The sequence below is a fragment of the Phoenix dactylifera genome, chromosome 3 (assembly GCF_009389715.1).
Source record: "Phoenix dactylifera cultivar Barhee BC4 chromosome 3, palm_55x_up_171113_PBpolish2nd_filt_p, whole genome shotgun sequence".
Lineage (NCBI taxonomy): Eukaryota > Viridiplantae > Streptophyta > Magnoliopsida > Arecales > Arecaceae > Phoenix > Phoenix dactylifera.
In genome coordinates, this window is record NC_052394.1 from 17899583 (window position 1) to 17919575 (window position 19993).

The 19993-nt window shown below is 36.6% G+C and overlaps 2 long non-coding RNA genes across 10 annotated transcripts; one reads left to right on the plus strand and one right to left on the minus strand.

Annotated features, from left to right (window-relative positions):
- Nucleotides 1-4171: 4171 nt before the first annotated feature.
- LOC103709099 lies at nt 4172-18250 on the minus strand. Of its 9 annotated transcripts, none has more exons than XR_005511146.1 (8): nt 17815-18250; nt 16606-16984; nt 16359-16493; nt 16214-16258; nt 14490-14760; nt 6949-8705; nt 6579-6707; nt 4172-5777 (listed from the first exon to the last, which is right to left on the minus strand). It is a non-coding gene; the product is annotated as an uncharacterized LOC103709099 (long non-coding RNA). The 9 variants fall into 9 exon arrangements; XR_005511150.1 differs by lacking the exon at nt 4172-5777 and having other exon boundaries at nt 6363-6707; nt 6949-7093; nt 7167-8705; XR_005511148.1 differs by lacking the exon at nt 4172-5777 and having other exon boundaries at nt 6363-6707; nt 6949-7096; nt 7167-8705.
- On the plus strand, nt 8700-15827 carry LOC120110288. The gene is made up of 2 exons (XR_005511151.1): nt 8700-11158; nt 12810-15827. It is a non-coding gene; the product is annotated as an uncharacterized LOC120110288 (long non-coding RNA).
- Nucleotides 18251-19993: the final 1743 nt, after the last annotated feature.

Below are 19993 nucleotides of genomic sequence, written 5' to 3' on the forward strand. Positions count from 1 at the left end.
TTGCTGCCAAACTTTTTCTCAAAACACAAAAAAGAATGTCTATTGACCGGACCAATTGCTAAATGGGAGTCACATGCAAATAAGACCATCAGAGCATCAAAAAACCGGCGGAATCAAATCAAAGGTTGTTGTAGGGGAGACATCATCAATTGTTAGAATGTATAGAGCGTTGAACATGGTCTTAGAGAATGCATGACTAACTGACAAGGATGTTTGATTAAAATGTACTGTAAGTACTGGATAATCTTGATAGAGTTGATTGACTATGGATTGATTTCCTCGAGCTTATCACTCCAAGATCTTGCATCTCATTATTCTTGTGTCAATGCAATCGGACCTGATCCTTCTAAATTGCTATATAAAAGAGAATCTAATCAAGCGTCCGTTAAGGTGGATGGATGTGCAGTAAAATTAGGAGCACAATTAAAATTAAGAATTTTAAAAGGTATAAGTAAGGGGAAATTCAGATGGCTTATATCAAAGTGATGTAGGTCTAAGATGTTTGTTTCATGTCCAAAGGAAGAACCAAAAAGAAGAAAGGTTCCTTGATGTCATCTAATAGTAGTGCAATCTAAACATTTCTTAACCAATCATAGCAAATGCATGGTAGGATATAAGTGAATATGCTTATCATCAAATCTTTTTGAACTATACTTGTCGCTTCATATCTACAGATTGATGGCTTCACAAATCCATGGCAACTTACAGAGAAGGTAAATTTGTTGGCTGGAGCCATTGATTCCAGAGAGATTTTTTTGCAGATTGGGAATCATCTCATAAGTCGAAAGGCCTGCTGCATGCTACCTCTTTGGGTGCTGCTTTATGATGGAACAGTGAGCTTCCTGCTTCATATGGTAACACAAAGGATATCTCTTAAACTTTAGACGTAGTCCTCTGACTCCTTGTAAAGCATTCTAATCAGCAAATGTAAACTGAAACAGTGAGCTCCACATCCAACTGTTGGAACTCATCATGACATGAGCCATTGGCATGCTTTAATTAGTCACTGTTTTGTAATACGAGTACCAGCCAACAAGGGTCAATGCCCAAATATAGCAAGGGGTAAAGGAAGGCTTGGCAAGTAAAGGGGCAATCTTTTTGTTTGGTTCTGTTCTCAGGGCTGTTGGTGCTCACAGGGGAGCGCCCGCCTTCAAACACGGTGGTGAGCAGTTGCTGCCGCTGGGTTAAAACCAGAGCAACAAGTTGAAGGGACTGTTAGACAAGGTGGTGAAAAGATGCTCCCTGCGAAAGCCAACCCCACAAGGAAACAAATCAAACTAAAGCACTTTAGGTACAGCTTCTGGGGGAAAACAACATAGCTCTCTCTCTCTATCTCTATCTCTATCTCTCTATCTATCTATCTCGTTTCATGAATGGCCATGAATCTTGAAGGTGGTGTCAAACCAGGAACTGGTTGCAGCTTTATAGCTTACAGAAGGGACAAGGAAAACTATAACTCGGTTAAAAAATCAAAAAAAAATCCATTCTGCAAGCAGGGTGGTGAGGACAAATGGGTCGTGATCTTCTTTTTGACCAAGATAATGGTTTTACGTACATATACATCCCTGTAATTTGTCGATATTTTGGCTAAGGTTTATCTAAAACCAGTTTATGTATCTTATCAAGAGGCTTTTAGTTGCCCAAGGAGAAAAGCAATGGTTGATCTTATTCTAATTGGATATATTCTGTTCATTGTTTATTGGTTGAAAGATTCAAATATTATAACAATTTCAGATTTTTCATCTTTGTTAAGTCTACACTTGAATTCATATTGGCATCGGTCATGCAGCAACCGGAATAGGTGATATGTGCAAAAATAAAAATATTAAGGGTGAGATTGAGAGAATTTTTGTTTTCCCCAAATTAGAAGGTTATCTTGCTGGGCTCTTTGCATAACGGAATCTATATAAGATTAGAGATGAAATCAATATTTTGCAGCTTTAGTTGATCACCCTCGCTACCTTGCTGCTTGAGTGTCCATTTTGGGATCACACCTGTTAATTTATTTTATCGTTCTAAATTTTCATTTCGCACTATATATAATGAGTTAGCATCCACTTCGATCTTTTTCTCTGGCATTTTTGGCCATCTAGATGTGTTTCACCTATGGAAGCATGATTTAGAATTGCCATTGTTATAATATTTTGGCAGGCATATAATGTTGCCATGGCAATTTTGATGATTTTGAGCCCCTCCATTATTTTTTATATAGAAAAAATAAAACATAACATCTATTATAGCAATTAGTAATATAAATGGGACCCCAAACACAAACACCATTTTATGTATTAGTATTTTAAATAGAATAATGTTTTCAAAATTCAAATTTTTATAAAAACTTTTCCTTCGAAAAAATGTGTAATTTATACTACTTGAAAAATTATAATTTCCATTTGACGAATAGTGATTTAGTATTAACCTTTAAAGTGATGCTATAACAATCATGTTTTAAGAAATTTGAAACTTTGTGCTGTGAGGCAAATAAATGGTTATTATAGCCGCTGCATCAGTGAACAACAGTTTTAGTGGGGATACCTTGTAATGAAATAACCTTCTTGTTAGGTATTTGTATGGCCTCAATGGCTTCCCCTCCAACACGCTTTCCATGCCTTCTTGCTTGCAATCAATTTGACTGGTGAGACAAACAATGCTATACAAGACAAAGTCCATAACTCCCAGGACAGACTAGTAGGGGAGGAGTTTCTTCATTGTTGATCATTTTCAATGTTTTTAATTCAAAACCGAACTCAAAATTTTGGTTTCATTCGGCTCCTTCATAGAAGATCAATGTATTCCTAAATAAAAAAATTAGATCCACAACATATATGTTAGCTTTTATGTATGAATCCATCCATAGCTATTTACCTTTTAGACGATTCCTATAGAGGAGGGGGGATTATACTAAATCCATTTAGTCTAGTTACTTTGTTTTCTAAGAAAAAGAATGTGGTCTCCAGCGAGCTGAAACAGTATGCTAATAGTTCTAGTAAACCGAGACCATCATTTTACACATGATCTGCCGTACTGATCCGTGTCGGTCCAACCTGGGACCGGTACCAGATTAGCGTGAAAATCAGTACTGGTAACTTATTGTTATGAGATCGGTACAGGACCGGTATGGATCAGCGTTGGATCAACGTGGAATCTAAAATCGGTACGGAACCGGTCCGAGCTGCTGCCGGTACGCCGACCGGTACCAATACGGCGAACTTTGATTTTACAGCTATTTGGCTTCAATTTATTTTTTTTATCAAGTTGGTAATATGGTAGCCACCGTGGGGTAATAAAACAATTTTGGTCCTGGCTTTTGTGGAGTAGTTTCAAAACTAACATGAGTTGGCATTTTAGTTTTTCATCTTTCCGTAGTAGCATGCAGGACGATATGTAATAACAAAAAGGGATGTGTGGGGCCTAGATTTTGATGAGAAAGGCAAAGGCGTGGAGTTTTAAAGGTGTTTGATTCTTGAGAAATCTTAGCGGCTTCCTTCGATATTTATCCATCACTAGTTGTGCAACGAGAAGATGGGTATGGGATTTCTCATCTACTTACGTGGAGGCTTCTTTTTAACCTGTACATCTGATAAAAGATGATGTACTGACTGGCTACTTTTTTTTAAAAAAAAAAATCTTCCCAAGATCAAAGAACGGTGTAGAAAAAAATATAAGGTACTAAAATAAGCCCTCGGGGCCTTCCACGCGAAGCATATGTACGAAAAGGCTAATAGAGCAGCGAATTGGATGACTTCATATGTGGCTAACCACTCCGATAGCATTTTTCGGACGGAAAAAAAGAAGCTGCCTGGTGCGTCCTAGAATTTGTTATTTTTTGACTTTTTTAGCGATATTCGTACTCATTCTATAATCTATATGGTATATCCATCTTAGCAAAAAAAAAAAAAAAAAAAAAAAAAAAGCAAAAAACTAGTCATTACATATGGATGGAAGGGCTTCATAAGATCTAATAATCTGAAGAGAATTTTCTGGAAAAAAACATAGTGAAAATGGACATTATAAGTTTGTGACTCACTTAAATCCTTATTGGTTTCCAGTTTGTACAGTTACCAATCATCACAAAATTAAGTGACCAACAAAACAAACTAGGATCTTAGACTTTCATAGCATATAAGCCAGTGCCCTGTTTTCTCCTCTCTTCATTTGTACTAGATATTAAAAAAAAAAAGAAGATTGCACACCATAGTCGTGCTCAAAAAGACAGTCACCAATCCAAGAGCTTAGTCGTCCTTTATCTCATTTTCGGCAGTCGCTAGTCCATTTAAAATCACCGCCTTTGTTGACTCCAAAGGAGACATGCATACTTAAAGGACTTCAGTTTAGGCAGACTCAAGCCTTGATAAGATATAATTCGTACTAGATAATATTAAGCATTGTTGTTTATGTCATAATTTTCAACCATGTCCATCCAAATGTCAGAAGAAAGCTTGTCTTGCACTGCTTTTTGTTTACAGTATTTTGCCATGGTATCTATTCCAATTATAAACAAAGGAAAGTTGACTGGTAAAGGCTATCCTTTCATTTGTATTAGTTTATGCTGATACATTTAAGTCGATATATTGTTAGTTACTCTCTTTGTTTCAAGGCATTTGAAGTTGTTGGAACATCACTCCATTGGGCAAATAGATTTCATTCTGTAAGCATCTCTGAAGAATGTTGTTCATGCATTATAAAGGTCAGTGGTCGCTGAGACCCTTTTTGTGATGTTCCTATCACAATGGTTCTTAGCTTGTTTAAAATGTGGAGCACATTATAAGATGATATTGCAATAATAGAGGTTGAGATATTTTTGATGATAATGAAAAGGACATTGATGAGAGAGATATATAGAAAATATATGATGCTCAAGAATAATTGGTGTTCCATCATGAGTTTTTTGAGCCAGTTTATACCCAACATTTATGAGCATATCTCATGATGAGAATGATGATCTTTTAACAGAGAAATTAAGTTGGTAATGGAAAATGAGAGAGAATGATGATGAATATTGATTAGAGAGAACATGAAACATATTGCATCACTACATCCTTCTGTGCATGTGTATATGTGCATGAATGTGTTCCTCTAATCATCCATAGTTGCAGGGACGTTTTTTAATTCAGGCTAGGTAGATAACTTTGATAGCACAGAACTAAACAAGCACACTAGCATATTTGGATGGTAATGATGATAAATGAGTTACATATAACAACTACTAACTTAGGTAACTTTAGCACAAGACAAGTAGTAATTTTCACACTATATAAACTGATAGAAAGGAATATCACAACCAATTCTTAAGGAATCTGGGTCCCCTGAACTGTTACAATTAACCATAATCATCAGCTAAAACATTTGCCTACTTAAATAAAGCACATCATAGTCACTACAAGTATGGGATCTACTCGAGCCATTTGCACAGAACTACAGAGGACACCAACAACCTTTAGAGCTGCTTCGTTTTAAAGTACTATTAGAGCTACCTGTTAAGCTAAAATGGATGGCTTTCCTATCACTTTGCCACAAGTCACTAATCCAGCAAAGATGCAGCCTTTGTTGACTCAAAACAAAGGCACATAAATAAAAGAGACTTGAAATGAGGCTGCGCCATGCGCGCACACACCAAAAAAAAGGAAAAGAAAAAAAAGAAGAAGTTAAGATAAAGAAAAGCAATGCGAGCATGGGAATCTCCATTACCATGTTAAACTCTGACCATCCAAATGTTGAAGTGCAATTTAGCTTCTCCACCTATGTCCTGCCGCTTTTCCAAGCACCCATAAGAAAGGCTATAAAATAGACATCGTCTTTAATTAATTTCTAGTGATATGGTTTCTTTAAATCAATTATGCCAATGTTATCAGTATCCAGAGTTAGAAAGCAGAATTCTTGGGGATTACGTTTTGGCGGGTATATCTCATTTGTTTAATCAGAAGATTATCAATTATGCACCTTGTATCTTTCTTGGTATAAATGGAGGCAGTTGAAACACAAGTGGGTCCGTTGTGATGTCTCTTTTTCCTATTATCTTGCAGTTGTTGGAACTTTATCCTAACAGTTAAAAGAATTGATTCTCATAGCTTTTGGGTCTATCGTTATTTGTTAGCCAATCTCCAAAATAAGTTGATATGGAGTTTCGCAGATGTTCTTGTGTTGAGAGGTTCCATCACAGTAGCCATTAGTTGCTTTAGATCATACAGTTGAGAGGTTCTATCGTAGTGGTCAAAGGTATTTTTTTAATGATACAAATGCAGCACCCACCACAAGAATGTACAAGATTACAGATTCTGGTCTTTTCAAGCAATGGCGACCAAGTTGCCACCATTGGACAGATAATATGAAATGGTACAAATGAAAAATGGAAAACAAGATCAAAAGAGGCAAAGCTGAAAACCATAGATTCCAGTCTCTGACAATGATTACAAGGAAAACCATGAGATTCCAGTCTCTTTGACAATGATTACAAAGAAAACCATGAGATAGCATTAATGAGATTTACTGAGTTGAAAAATAACATTTTGTAGATCACCATGTTCATATTTCTAGAAAAGTGGAACTCAAGCAACAAGAAAAAGGTAATTGATATCTACCGTTCACATATGGACTGAGAACAACAAGGATGATTATGGTGATGGAAGGAGCAAAGGTAGCACAAGATTGTATTCATGCAGCTGAGGTACTCATGGAAATTCAAATACTTCAATTTTCAGAACAGAAACCTGAAACGTTTCAGGATATGAACAATTAACCCCAGATCAACAGTTCCACAAAAAGTACCGATCTAACAGCAGAGAAATAAACTTGTACATAGACATCTTGTTTTTGATGATGGAAGTGCAGAAGAGTCCAAAGGTCAAGGAAATTTGATGGGGATATTGTTTTTTTAAAACAACTGAGACAATAAGTTAAAATCAAATAAATATAATAAGGACAAACAATAGTTGTTTCAGTATTACACACCTAATCATTTTTATGAGCAAAAAGAATAAATATCTGGTCATAAGCATTATAACTTGCAGCAGGCAGTAGACTTGATTTGCATCACGTATTTATCTAACTGCCCCTTTAGATCATATATGTTTTCCTTTGCCCCCTGCCTGAAGTCCTGCTGAAAATGGATTTTGATTAGATTGATCATAAGCATTAAACTTTAGATGTTTTAAAGATGCAACTAGTACCTTCTAGCCTGCCAACCCATCTATAGATGTCAACCTTGTCTAAATTCAAATGAGTGGAAAAGACAAAGAGGAGAGAATCAGAGCAAAGTCATATGGACAATCAATTTGGTAAAACTGCAACAAGCATGAGTTGTGGCAGACAGCTCGGAAGAATGCCGGATACTGTACATAGCTAATAACAAATATTAACTATCAAATTTTGATTTTCATGTGAAAGTCCTATTACTGTTAAGAATAATGCAAGCTTACATGTTCTTGTGTAGGGCAGGAGCAGTTACATTTTGGTAATAATTAGAACTCAGAACTAAGAGAAAATCTTGGAGACATTATTGGAACGTCTAAAATGCCAAATCTTTTCATATGCAATGGTTGAGATCATGCAGGTTCATAATTCATCAGAGTAACTGGATATTGATGGATCAGAAGTAGATGAAGAACAAGGAATTAGAATGGGAAACATGGCAGAATATACTACGAAAAAACCAGTGTGAGCAGTAGGTCAAATTAGTTCCATTAGTGAATTGATATGCCAGATTACTAGTCACAAGGAAGAGATTACAAGCGGAAAATCCAAGACATGCACAATAGTTGGAGACAGATGAAATGCTAGTTTGTGGGATGGCTTTGGAATATGGAGTCTGCCAAGGGAATGGTTTCAGGAAATAATTTAACTCACTTATCGTTGGCAAATCTAGCTACAGAGAGAAAGCAATGAAGTTTTTGAGGATATCCCTAAGGACCCAGTGAAATAGGTAAATGGTTGAAAAAGCTTCTTGGACTCCAAACGTGGCTCCATGAATAAAGTTCTTCTCTCATCAGGACAGGCCATAAATGTTGACTTTTGTGTGTAGAAGAAAAGTGCCACATTGGCAAAGTAACAAATAAAGGTCACATATATTGTAGTCTAGCTATCTCCAGGAGTTGTAAAAAAAGATCGTAACATACTGGCCTCTCAGGCTAACTGATCAAGGAGAAGAGAAGAAAACAAAAAGGTAACCATCATATGAGCTAACGATAACATTGGTATGACTATTAAGCTAGAAACTAGACTGCCCCATTAAGTCAGACCAACCACCCACTGTTGGTTTTGATCCCGCCTGAACTGAAATTGTGCCTGCAAAGAATGACCTTGCTTGGCAGTATCAGGTCTGAGTGTTATAGAGGATTTGCAATTCAAAGAGAAATTCAATCTCATTCACCACATGATAGATAGAGTTTCTCTAGCACATAATAAGTGTTTCTCTATGTATATGAAAGGGATGAGAACAGGTATCCCATTGTGTAGGAAAATCTTTCCATTTCAATTAGAGAATTTAAAGTCCAAAATAATTGGTAATTCTATATAAAAATATAATAAATGATGATTATTACAAATTATCAAAATGATGAAAGTAATTTGGTATAAAGATCTTTGATAGACAGAAGGAAACAATAATGGGCAATGGACAATTGGGTCTCAGTTCACGCCATTAGAGAAGATTGTAAACCCTGCAATAGTGTCTTGGACCATGAAATCCATTTCCTCCAAGTTTTTCTACCCTAAAAAAACATAAGAACATTTTCAGGAACAATTTTGAACAGTTCAAGAATTATGTATTGGCTGTGTTTTGTTTACTCTAGGCTTTTGGTTTGTCTATGCTACTAGTGAATGAGCAAAAGTAAACATATCAGTAAACAAGCAAGGAATGGGCATGAAAGATCAGACATTAAATATTGGTTGGAATTTACAGTACCATTCTGAGGCATTGCTTGGTCCTCAGAACTTTCTAATTGCTTTGTTAGGTCGCATAACTCCTAATCTAAGATATGAAAAGATTCAAAAGAGGAATAAAAGATATCAGACTACTAAAATACCCACACTTAATTTTAAGCTAATGAAATCTCACAAATTGGGCAACTCCCCTACCTACCCCCTCCTGCTTGAAACAAGGTTGGCTGCATCACCATAAATAGCTATCTAACCATGGACAGAAACAAGTAACTTAGGATCATAGACCTGAATCAATTTGCTTCTTGGTATTTCCCTTCTTGATCTGGATTAAGTCAAATCCCTTGTTATACGAAAGTTTAGACCTCATAGCAACTGAAGATAATTAATCACCAATCAGCAAGACTCTTCACAATCATATAACTATTAGTTAATAAGCTTAGCTTCCTCCTCATCTCCACATATCATCAACCTTTCTAACATCGAGAGTCACAGATTCTAAAGGCCTAGTTGAGGCAATGCTTAACTTTAATTAAATGGAAGTAAAAACTTGAACTCCATCCAAGTGTCAGGGCCCCATCTTCTTTTTTTTATGTACTGGGAAGCACCTACAATAAAGGCTAATGGTGGATGACTCCCTCACTCGCCTCTTGACAATATGAAAACAGGATTATCTTTGGCCTGTCATTCCATGTCATCACTATCCCATGTTAGGAACCTAAGTTATTCAATCAGGGTCTCTTCTTATTTAATTTTAGTAACCACAAAGTGGCTCTCTTTCATGGACATGATAGCAAGCCATCAGAATGGGTCATTCTTGTTTCACATGAGAGGAAGTAGGAGGGGAAAAAGAATTGCACCTTAAAAAAAAAGAGGGGAAAAGAATGAATAAGATGCTTAAACACTCAATGGACATGACAAATGGAGGTAATCGAAGGACAAGGATGGCATATAAATGTATACATCAGTATGAGAAGGCACTCAGGCAAATCCCCTTGAATTTTTAATAAAGAGCTAAGAATTTGCCTTCAAAATACACAAAAATAAAGTACTTTAAAAGATATCGAAGATTTTCTAGGAGCCCAGAACCATAAAATGTCAACCCAACTATGTATAAGTCGTAGACATAGACCATGAAACATATCCTGAAAGCAATGAAATAACAGGACAACAGGAATCACATGCCGAGAACAAAGAGCGACTATGAAATATTGTTTTCTGGAACAACTGACACACAAAATTGAATCTAATTAATTCAGAAAACTTTGAAGTAGAATAATACTTGGAGAGCATCACTTGATCATCTCATTAAACAAGAAAAAGAATGCCTCGTGAGAGACACCAGCAATGCAAGTCCCAGTCCCAGACAAACGCAGTGTAGGGTTGAGGTTAGGTTGACAGACAATTATGAAAGAAGCTCAAAAAATGAAACTTAGGGTGTGTTTGGTGTTGCCTTTAGAAAGTACTTTTTGCAACTTTTAAAACAAAGCACTTTCTAAAACATGATCCATCTCCTCCAACTCTGCATAAACTAAAAACATAAACATTTAACTTAGGAAGATAAATTTGACATCTCAGTTACATTTCAATTGGTAGTTTGTTCTTAGCCTAGGCTTTTATCTTCATATATGCCACTGGAAAATGAAATCATGCATATGGAACTTAACAACAGATAAGAAAAGAGATTGGCCTAGAAGGAAGACCACGAGTTTGCTACTGATAGATATCGCATGAAATGAGAGACAACTTGGTTTCCTAGGTTGAACTTAAGTTTCCTTGATTTGAAACACAATGCACAAATAACAGTTATGCAGGCTTTCTACAAAGATTTGGCGGACAAACATGCCATTCTCCAAATAAATCTACAAACCTTGGATTCTCATGAATGGGCAGTACAACAAGAAAAAAGAAGGGACTCACAAAAGAACAACAAACCATGAACAGAGACAAGGATTAATTTGGTTCAGCCAAAACCAAGTCTTATAACATCCACAGGAGAACAATATAAATGTAGTTTCACTCACCACAAGAAGGGATGGCAGAGATACAAGGGACATATCACCTCAAAATCTGAACATGACAGTGCATACTATTCCTTTTGGCTCCAACATCGAGAAAAATAAGGCACAAAACAGTCCTCAAGGATAACAAACCTTCTTGAATAAGTTTTCCAATGCTCCAAGAGAAACCTAGAAGATTGGCCACTTCATTTCTTCAAAACTCTCCCCCCCCCCCCTCCTCCTCCTCTTCTCCCAATCCCATTTCAACTTTCTCAGGTGAAAAGGTGATGCAGGTGCATGAACATCAGACAACTTGCATGCCATTTTCAGAGTATTAAATGGCCGAATTTAGAAAAGTTATTAACATAAAGGTTTCAGGTCTCTTTCTCTTCTTTCCAACAAGCCTAAGAACATTAAAATCCGAGTTATGGTTGGAAAGTTATAGGTATTTCAAGAGGCAGGTGTCTTTTGACCTTTTAAATTCCCTAAGAGAATTTAGAGAGACATGTCAACTTATGTCGAACATGCCATATTGCCAAAAGCCGAGCTCAAAACACCGGCCTTTATACTCCTCTTCCTATACCTCAAGCTCCATGGGAGGATGTAAGTATTGATTTCGTTCTTGGTCTTCCTCGCACTCAACGTGGAAAGGATTCGATCATGGTGATTGTTGATCGATTCTCTAAAATGGCACATTTTGTACCTTGCGAGAAGACCTATGATGCATCTAAAATTGCTGATCTTTATTTTCGAGAGATTGTCAAACTTCATGGCATTCCAAAGACTTTCACTTCGGACCGAGATTCAAAATTTGTAGGACACTTTTGGCGGACTTTATGGGCGAAATTGGGCACCAAACTTCAGTTCAGTTCTTCTCATCATCCACAAACCGATGGTCAAACGGAAGTGGTGAATCGAAGCCTTGGCAATCTTATTCGAAGTTATTTGGGCAATAACAAGAAGCAATGGGACTTAATTCTTCCTCAAGCGGAGTTTGCATACAACCGCTCAAGTAGTTCTACTACCGGTGCTTGTCCTTTTGAGATCGTCTATGGGTGCAATCCTAATGGCCCCCTTGATCTAGCTCCCCTTCCTCATGTTGTTCGATTTAGCGGTGATGCAGAAGCAAGAGCTAATGAAATCAAAAAGATGCATGAGCAAGTTCGATCCAAGATTGAGAAGAGCAATCAAAAGTTTAAGGAGAGAGCTGATAAGTATCGACGCTCGGCATCATTTAAAGAAGGCGACCTTGTATGGATTCATCTTCGTAAAGAACGATTCCCCCATGGAAGATATAGCAAATTACAAGATCGTGCTGATGGACCATTTCGAGTTCTTAAGCGTATTGGAGAAAATGCCTATCAAATTGAACTTCCTGATGACTATGGAGTTTCTGCTACCTTCAATATTTCTGATCTAATTCCATATCATGATAAAGAAGAGGCATTGGACAACTCGAAGACGAGTTGAGCTTCAACCGGGGGAGTATGATGCAGGTGCATGAACATCAGACAACTTGCATGCCATTTTCAGAGTATTAAATGGCCGAATTTAGAAAAGTTATTAACATAAAGGTTTCAGGTCTCTTTCTCTTCTTTCCAACAAGCCTAAGAACATTAAAATCCGAGTTATGGTTGGAAAGTTATAGGTATTTCAAGAGGCAGGTGTCTTTTGACCTTTTAAATTTTCTAAGAGAATTTAGTTGGTTTTGATGTCTTTTATTGTGTGAGTTACCCATATTAAGGTGACTTTTGATCTTTCATTTTCTTTTGTCTTTTCATGTTACCCATAACTTGCCTATAAATAGTCATGAATTGTAATGAGAAGGCATCCAAGTATTTGAATGAAAGTTATCTTCCTCCTTGCACAAGAAATTTATCTTATCTTTTCTCCCACTTCCATTGGATTGCAAATTGATCCAAGCGGTATCAAAAGGCCAGCAGGTCATAACAGCCCTTAGATCAACCCTGATTGTTGAATCTCAAAATGACAAGAGAAAGTGATTCATTTGTAAAGAATTGGGGCTTTTGGCTTCACCAACTCTGCATGAGTTATATGGGCTAACTCGACATTAAACTGAGCAAGATTTGAAGTTGTAAATGATATATCATAATGCACATGGCAAAGAAGTTTCTTCCCTTATAACAGAAAACATTAACTGCCCCATGATTTGCTTTACGAAATATTAGCTTCCAATATTTCAAGGCCTATACCTTTTTGCCTTTATAAATCCTACAAAAACCCACAGGCCGTGTACATATCTAAACAATTTAAGTTTATGGTTAACCATTTTCACAAAATGAGCAATCGAATAGCTCCTGAAAGGTCTTATCTCTTCCTGCCCTTACATCGTATAGCCCTTCCAAGCATGGACAGTACAATCTAGGATCCACAATTTCACAAAATATGAACATTAGCTTCTCTCCTTTTGAAATGATTAGCTCCCTTAACAAAAAATATAGACATCATGGTCGCTAAAAGTAAAAATTCCATGGCATGCAAGCCTCTTCAAAAGACACCCTCAACAGCCCTGCAGCTATCAGTTGAAAAGTTTGGCTTTCCTTTTTCTCTTTCTCAGAGCCACTAGTCCAGCTGTAAACCATCCTTGTTGACTCAAACAATTAGTGCAGTCAAAAAAGGACTTCTTTTGCTATAAATCTATGTCTTTGATAGATACGAGCTGAATAAGAGCTAGGTGAAACATGATGATTCTTTTTCTATCATTTTATTAAGCCCTGTCCATCCAATTGTCAAAGACAAGTTTCATCTGCCATTTTTATCTAGACCCCTTTCAAGCACCCACAAGAAAGGCTGAGAAATAAAATGTATGCATCAGTTCTCTTTTGATCATTTGATAACTTTGTTGCCTTTTGGCCAGTTATCCATAGTTAGAAGGCAGTGTTATCAGAGAGCCTTGTTTGCAATTCCCTTGCTATGAACAAAAGGCCTCTCAACTCTTAGGAAATAAGTGGGACTCTAGGAAGGTTCCCTTTATACTGTGTGTTGTATTATCCTAAAGTGTTGAAACTTCAATTTATTAGCACAAAATATTCTGAGTGTTCATCTCCATATAATGTTACCGAGCCTGACAGGAGCTAGCGATGATAGTTGATATCATGTTGCCATTCGTACAAGTGCTGGTTGCAATGTTTATTTAGTTGGTTAACAGAAATGTTGCAACTATAAGGAGAAAAGGATATAGATACATATACCAACCAGTCCAAGATAATATTAAAAATGACTGTGGAATTAGTAAGATATGTTATGCTGAAGCTGAACTGCAAAAAGACCAAAGGTGATTTCCCTTTGATGTCTGCGAACAAAAGAGGAGTCCAAGACTCTAAGCCATCAGGAAGAAATAATCTTTCCTGTTTTGTAGGAATTGACAAGAACTGATGACAAGAGTCCAAATGCGGCATCCGGAGTGATTGAGAGGAATAAAGGAATGAGGATGATGGAACATAGAGAACAGCAACAATATGTACCTCATGCATGTTAAGATGAGAAAGTAATATGCTAATCTGTTTCCATATATACAACTGAAACTAAAAAAAAACAAAATACTTTTACAAGAAAATGTGGTGGGGCAATGTACACCATTCAAAGTATGCATACCACGTCATCTCGTAGATTTCAGCCACGAACTATAAGAACCACCACATCTTGATGAACATAGACAGATGCAGCAGATCATCATCCCATTTCACCAGTTTTTCTGCAGCACCATTAGCCTGGTGCGAAAAACACAACTAATGGATGTAATTTCAGAGGTTAAACCAGTCAGCTGGCTGCTTTGTGTGTGGCACAAGATGCCCTATCACAATGATTAGACGAAGCCACATCATAATGTTTGAAACTGTTGCACTTTAAACTACAAATGTGGTACCTATTAGGCGAAGAGAATATTAGGAGCCTTTTCCCAACAGTGATGATAAAAACGAGGATCATTAACATGGCGAGAGAAGCAATACTTGTAAATGAGAAAAAAAAAAAGACACTTTCATTAAGTTTCTCTCTAGGACATATCACATTAACCACATAACCAAAAAGCCAGGTGTATGCATCTAATGACAATTTAATCAGGGGATGAGAGGATGACGAGGATGATGATGGTGATGGCGGGTTATGATTTACAACACAGGTATAAAATAAGTAATGACTAATTCAAGAGAAATTCCCTTCATTTCCAAACAAGAAAATTGTTGAACATTTCAACAATCAGGAAGAAGTAGACAAATAACATTTTTATGGGTAGCACCTTGGCAACAGTAATTTAACCACATTAAATGAACTACAAAAAAATCTTCTAATGCTATGATAATGGTGTGGAGACAGAAGTGATATATCAAAAACAAAAATGAAAATACCGTTTCCTAAGTAATCAATACCAATATTAGGAAGCATGCCAACGTCATTAGATGACTGAATTTGAAGAAGCATAATATTTTTTTCAAAGCCAACCAATAAGACTATAGCCAGGTCGAATTCAACAAATTATGTAAATGCAAATGCAGCTTTTCTTACTGGGTTTCTGATAACCATGTTGTAGAGCTACTCATGTTAGATAACAAAACTACAAAGCCATGTCTACCGAAATGGCAGGAAAACAAAGCACATATTTTTCATTGTGTTTTATTGAGAAGAAAAAAATGAGCAATACTTAAGGAAAAGAGCCTTGAGTTAATAGAACCATAAATTTGATGCAATTCATGGGACAAACCTGTCCTTCTGCAGAATTGCAGTATTTTACATGACGTATGTAAGATGAAGATAATATTTGACAACAGATAATGTAGAACTAGGAAAAATCTGGGCATAAAACAGATAACCACGGTCACATAGAACTGATACTAGAAATAGTAGTAGAGACATGCAAAGAAATATACTATTCAACTCATCTTTAAATACCAGCTACAGGTAACTAACAAGAGCAGTTATGGACAAGCCCAGAAGCACTTCTTGAAAAAATAAAAATGAATGCTGCTTCTTGAGAAGTAAGTTGTCATTGAAGAAATGTAGAAATGGTCATCCATGGGATTAGCTACCAAAAAAGTTGATACAGGAATATGACATCACAAGATTCAAGTCATGACATCTGGTATATGATGTAAAGATGTGATCTGAAATCTGGCTTGTAGCTGATGCATCAATTTGGTTATGTCAAAGTTGTTGCAAAGTTTGCTCGAAAAGTCGCAAAGCAGGTGAAAAGGAAGCAAGACCAAAGCTAAAGAAGTGTCCAACAGAAGGTGTCCATATTCACAGCACCAGAAAGACAAAATAGCATTTATGCATATAGCAATAAAAGAGATCAAGATTAAAATATTTAAAGAAAACCTTACTTTTGAGACACTTGCAAGTGTAATATGGCAGTTGCAGATATTTTGCTGCAAAAATATGAAAATATTAACCAATCTGGCCAGGAAATGAAGAATATTATTAGTCCTCATGATGAGGACCTGTGTCTAGCAAACCACAATGCTGTACCTATCGCACAGGATCTCTCTAATACAAGAGTGTATCTGCAAGCGATTAGTTGAAGTGCAGAAGCATCAAAAGCAGGTGTATCATTTTCGAGACCTAGAAAGTAAGAAACTACTGTGAAACCTTGTCAGCATGGTCCTGCAAGAGCAAAGAATAGAGATAGCAATATATGTGAACATGTAACCTTTGAACTAAATGGCTTTGTTATAGAAATTAAGTCACTTGCAGTAATCATGATATGCCTGAATACCTCATGGATAGAAAAGTCCTTAGCATGCTTATTGGAATGGATTTGGAAAGTCAAGAAACATTATGGAACACCATTGTTATGAGAGGATTTGGGATGGAGTATGGTTGTGATCTCTTTGAGGCTGCAACCAAATATATCGTTCATATCCTTCCATTGATACAAAACGTTCAGCACATGGCTGGCCTATCGGACTTGTTCCTTCAATCAAACCTAAGCCAAACCATTCTGAACATAGATCTTGTGTCTATCATCAGTGTAGCATGCGGGACTGCAACAGTGGCTGGTCCAAATAGCTTTCGGATGCTAGAGATCAGGGAAAAGAACTGATGGTGCTCTAACTATGGCTTTCAACCAGTCAATAAAAAAAATATAGTGCGACCTGCAAAACAAAAAATATAAGAAATCTTTGGGGAATGATATACACTAATGCATCTTAAATCATCGTTGCATTCAGACAGGGGCGGCCCAATGCATTTGGGGGCCTAAGGCGAACTCAGTAGAGAAGGCCTTTTTTTTTTTAATGATGAAAAAATAACATAATAAGTAGTTCTGAATTTTTACTATTAAGGAATGCATTTGTTTGATAAATAGCAATATGAAAAAAACAGCAAGAGAATGATAGATTGTAGATAAAATGAAGAGATGTATATATGAACACATACAAATGAAGCAACTCCTATATGTCAAAGTCCAGCAAGCCAGCCTAGCACTTAAATTTAACAAATTGTAAACCGGAAAAAAAAACAACATCATTTAAACCTTCAAGAAAAAATTTTGGAAATTACCAAAACAAAAAAAAAAGTAATAGAACCTCAATATTTTATTACAGAAAAAGAGGAAGTCATGTCAGATTATGTGGACATGATTACAAATGTAAACAAGGAATTAATGTGTCCCAGAACTCTTCAGCCAAAGGAATTTCACCAAACTTCGAGTATATGAAAAGAATGATCAAAATTAGGCATCAAATATGAGTGTAACAGAAACAGCCAGGTTTCCAGAATATGCTCATACATGTTGAACATCAACATATCTGCAAATATAGAATATTCACATCAACATATCTGCAAATATAGATTATTCATACTCGTCCGCGGCTCAAGATCCATTTCGGCGTCAGATCAAAGATTCAAAGGTAACGAACTCCGAAGAGAATCAGAAATCATCGGGAAGAAAATAGTAGCGAGAGTGCGAGACGAGTCCCTTTACCTGCGAGGCAGGCGCGGCGAGCACCAAGAATCCCTTTACGGTTTCAGAGTCCACTCAACGAGCAAGAATCACAGATTCGTCTATCAGGCGGGGCCGCGGGAGGATTCTTCCCTCCCCTCTTCCAAGAGCGCACGAAGGAGGGATCAGAAAGAGCTGGGAGGGTTTGATCACTATTAGTGACTGTGAGAGGGTGAGGGAGATGGGAAGGAGCCCCCTGTTCTCCGGTGTTTTCTTGCGGAGAAGGGAAGGGTCCGTTGGGAGACGGGGAAGTAGGTGGGCGGCGAAGGAATAGGCTGCCGAATAGATTCCTACTTGCCATGGCCGATGGGCGATGGGATTGAGACCGGTGGACGGCGAGTAGGTTTGCCCACGTCCTGTCGAGGTGGCCCGTAGCCGGCAGCCCTACTGCGACTCACTGTAGCTATGGGGAGTTCGGTGGGCGTGGGCCTTTTTTTTGGGCCGGGGCCTTAGGCGACCCTGCATGTAGATAGCAGCCGAAGGCATCACTTTCCTAAACAAAATTGGAATTTTTTAAATCACCCAACTTAAATTACATCTGATAACTAAGCCATTAGGTTTGAATCCGAGATCTAAACCACAAAAAAATTAAAGAATAAAATTTTCTCTCGGGCAAAAAAAAAAAAGATCACTAAAATTAATTATTAGAAGCAAATTAATGTGAGAAAGAACGCACAGTGTATAAAACGTTAAAACTCACGGCAACGATGACTTGAATAGCCCTTCACTCTGACCCATTTAGCGGCATCGGAGACTAATTAGGGCATCAAGTAGAGATACTGTTCGGAACAAATTTAGGGTTTATGAGCGAAAGGTGATTGAGACGTGAGTCTCGGATCAAGGAGACTTAGGGTTGAGATCGGTTTGCGTGTTCCACCATAGAGGCTGAGATGTAGCTCTTGGAAATGGCTCCGGAGTTGAAGTAAGCGACGGCCGTCGCAATGGATCCCCAGTACTCTATGGATTTGAAGTTGATGGAAGAGTTATTTCGTAGTCCCTACTTATATCTTCAATTACTTATCGAATCCCATTTGAACAAATACGGCATAGGTTCCAAAAAACAAATACATAACATGGTCTATACATAAATTATGTCCATGCTGAATGTTCAGAAAAGTTTATTAATAAGTCCCTGAAATATATAATGCATTAATGCCTGAGAAAATTAATTTGCACGTAACCCTTTTAATTTCAGAATAAACTATTTATTGTTGATTAGATGGAAAAATCAGTTAACACAATTTTCTTGAAATATCTATTTTATCAAGTAACTACCAGTAGCTTGCTAAGTGTATAAATAGTTATTTATCAATTATTGAGTATAAGTCTAATGTGGAGACAACTAATAATTTATACTTTGCAATTTCGATGGGTAACATGTAAAGGGAATATTAATAAATTCTTAGATGATTATTTGTGTACAAAATAAGGCACTTAGTGGAGAAAAATATTGAAGAAAAATTATTTAAGGGCAATTGATTGTTATACCATGAATAGATTCTTTGGTAGCAAATGATCTTTTTATATTAAAGTTAGGTTTGGTTTTCTTCTATACTTCTATTAGAAGCTATGATATTAAGCATTTCTTCATCTTCTAATTATATAAATTTTCATAAATCATCTTTTGCTTTTTATCCTCTCTCAAGGTTTGGTGTACTACAAGCTTCACAATCTCCTAACCATTCATAAAAAAAAAAGAACACCATAAGAATTTACATGTATTAGAGCTCATGGGAAGATTATTCGGTGTCATCAACGGATTCTCTTTTTTTTTTTCTCTCCTAAAACATAAAAATTTAATCTGAATCGCCTGTTGATGCAAAACAAAATCAAATAATTTAAGTAGAGCTAATCTTGTATCAAAAAAAAAAAAAAAAGGAGAAATTGAACTAGCATGCTCCATATTATATAGCAACTTTAAAAAAATCAAGTATTTGTCCAACTTAATTTATATTTAGTATGATAAGATAGATCGGTCATCTTGGGCAACTCCAATGATAACAATAATAATAATAATATAGGAATTGAACATTTTTTCATAATTAGTCTACTGCCGACCATTTTATATTTTTTCTAAAAATATTAGAGCAAGAGAGAGAAAGCCCAGCCAAATTTCAACGACTAAATGGAACAACAATAATTAAAAGTACAAAAAAGATTA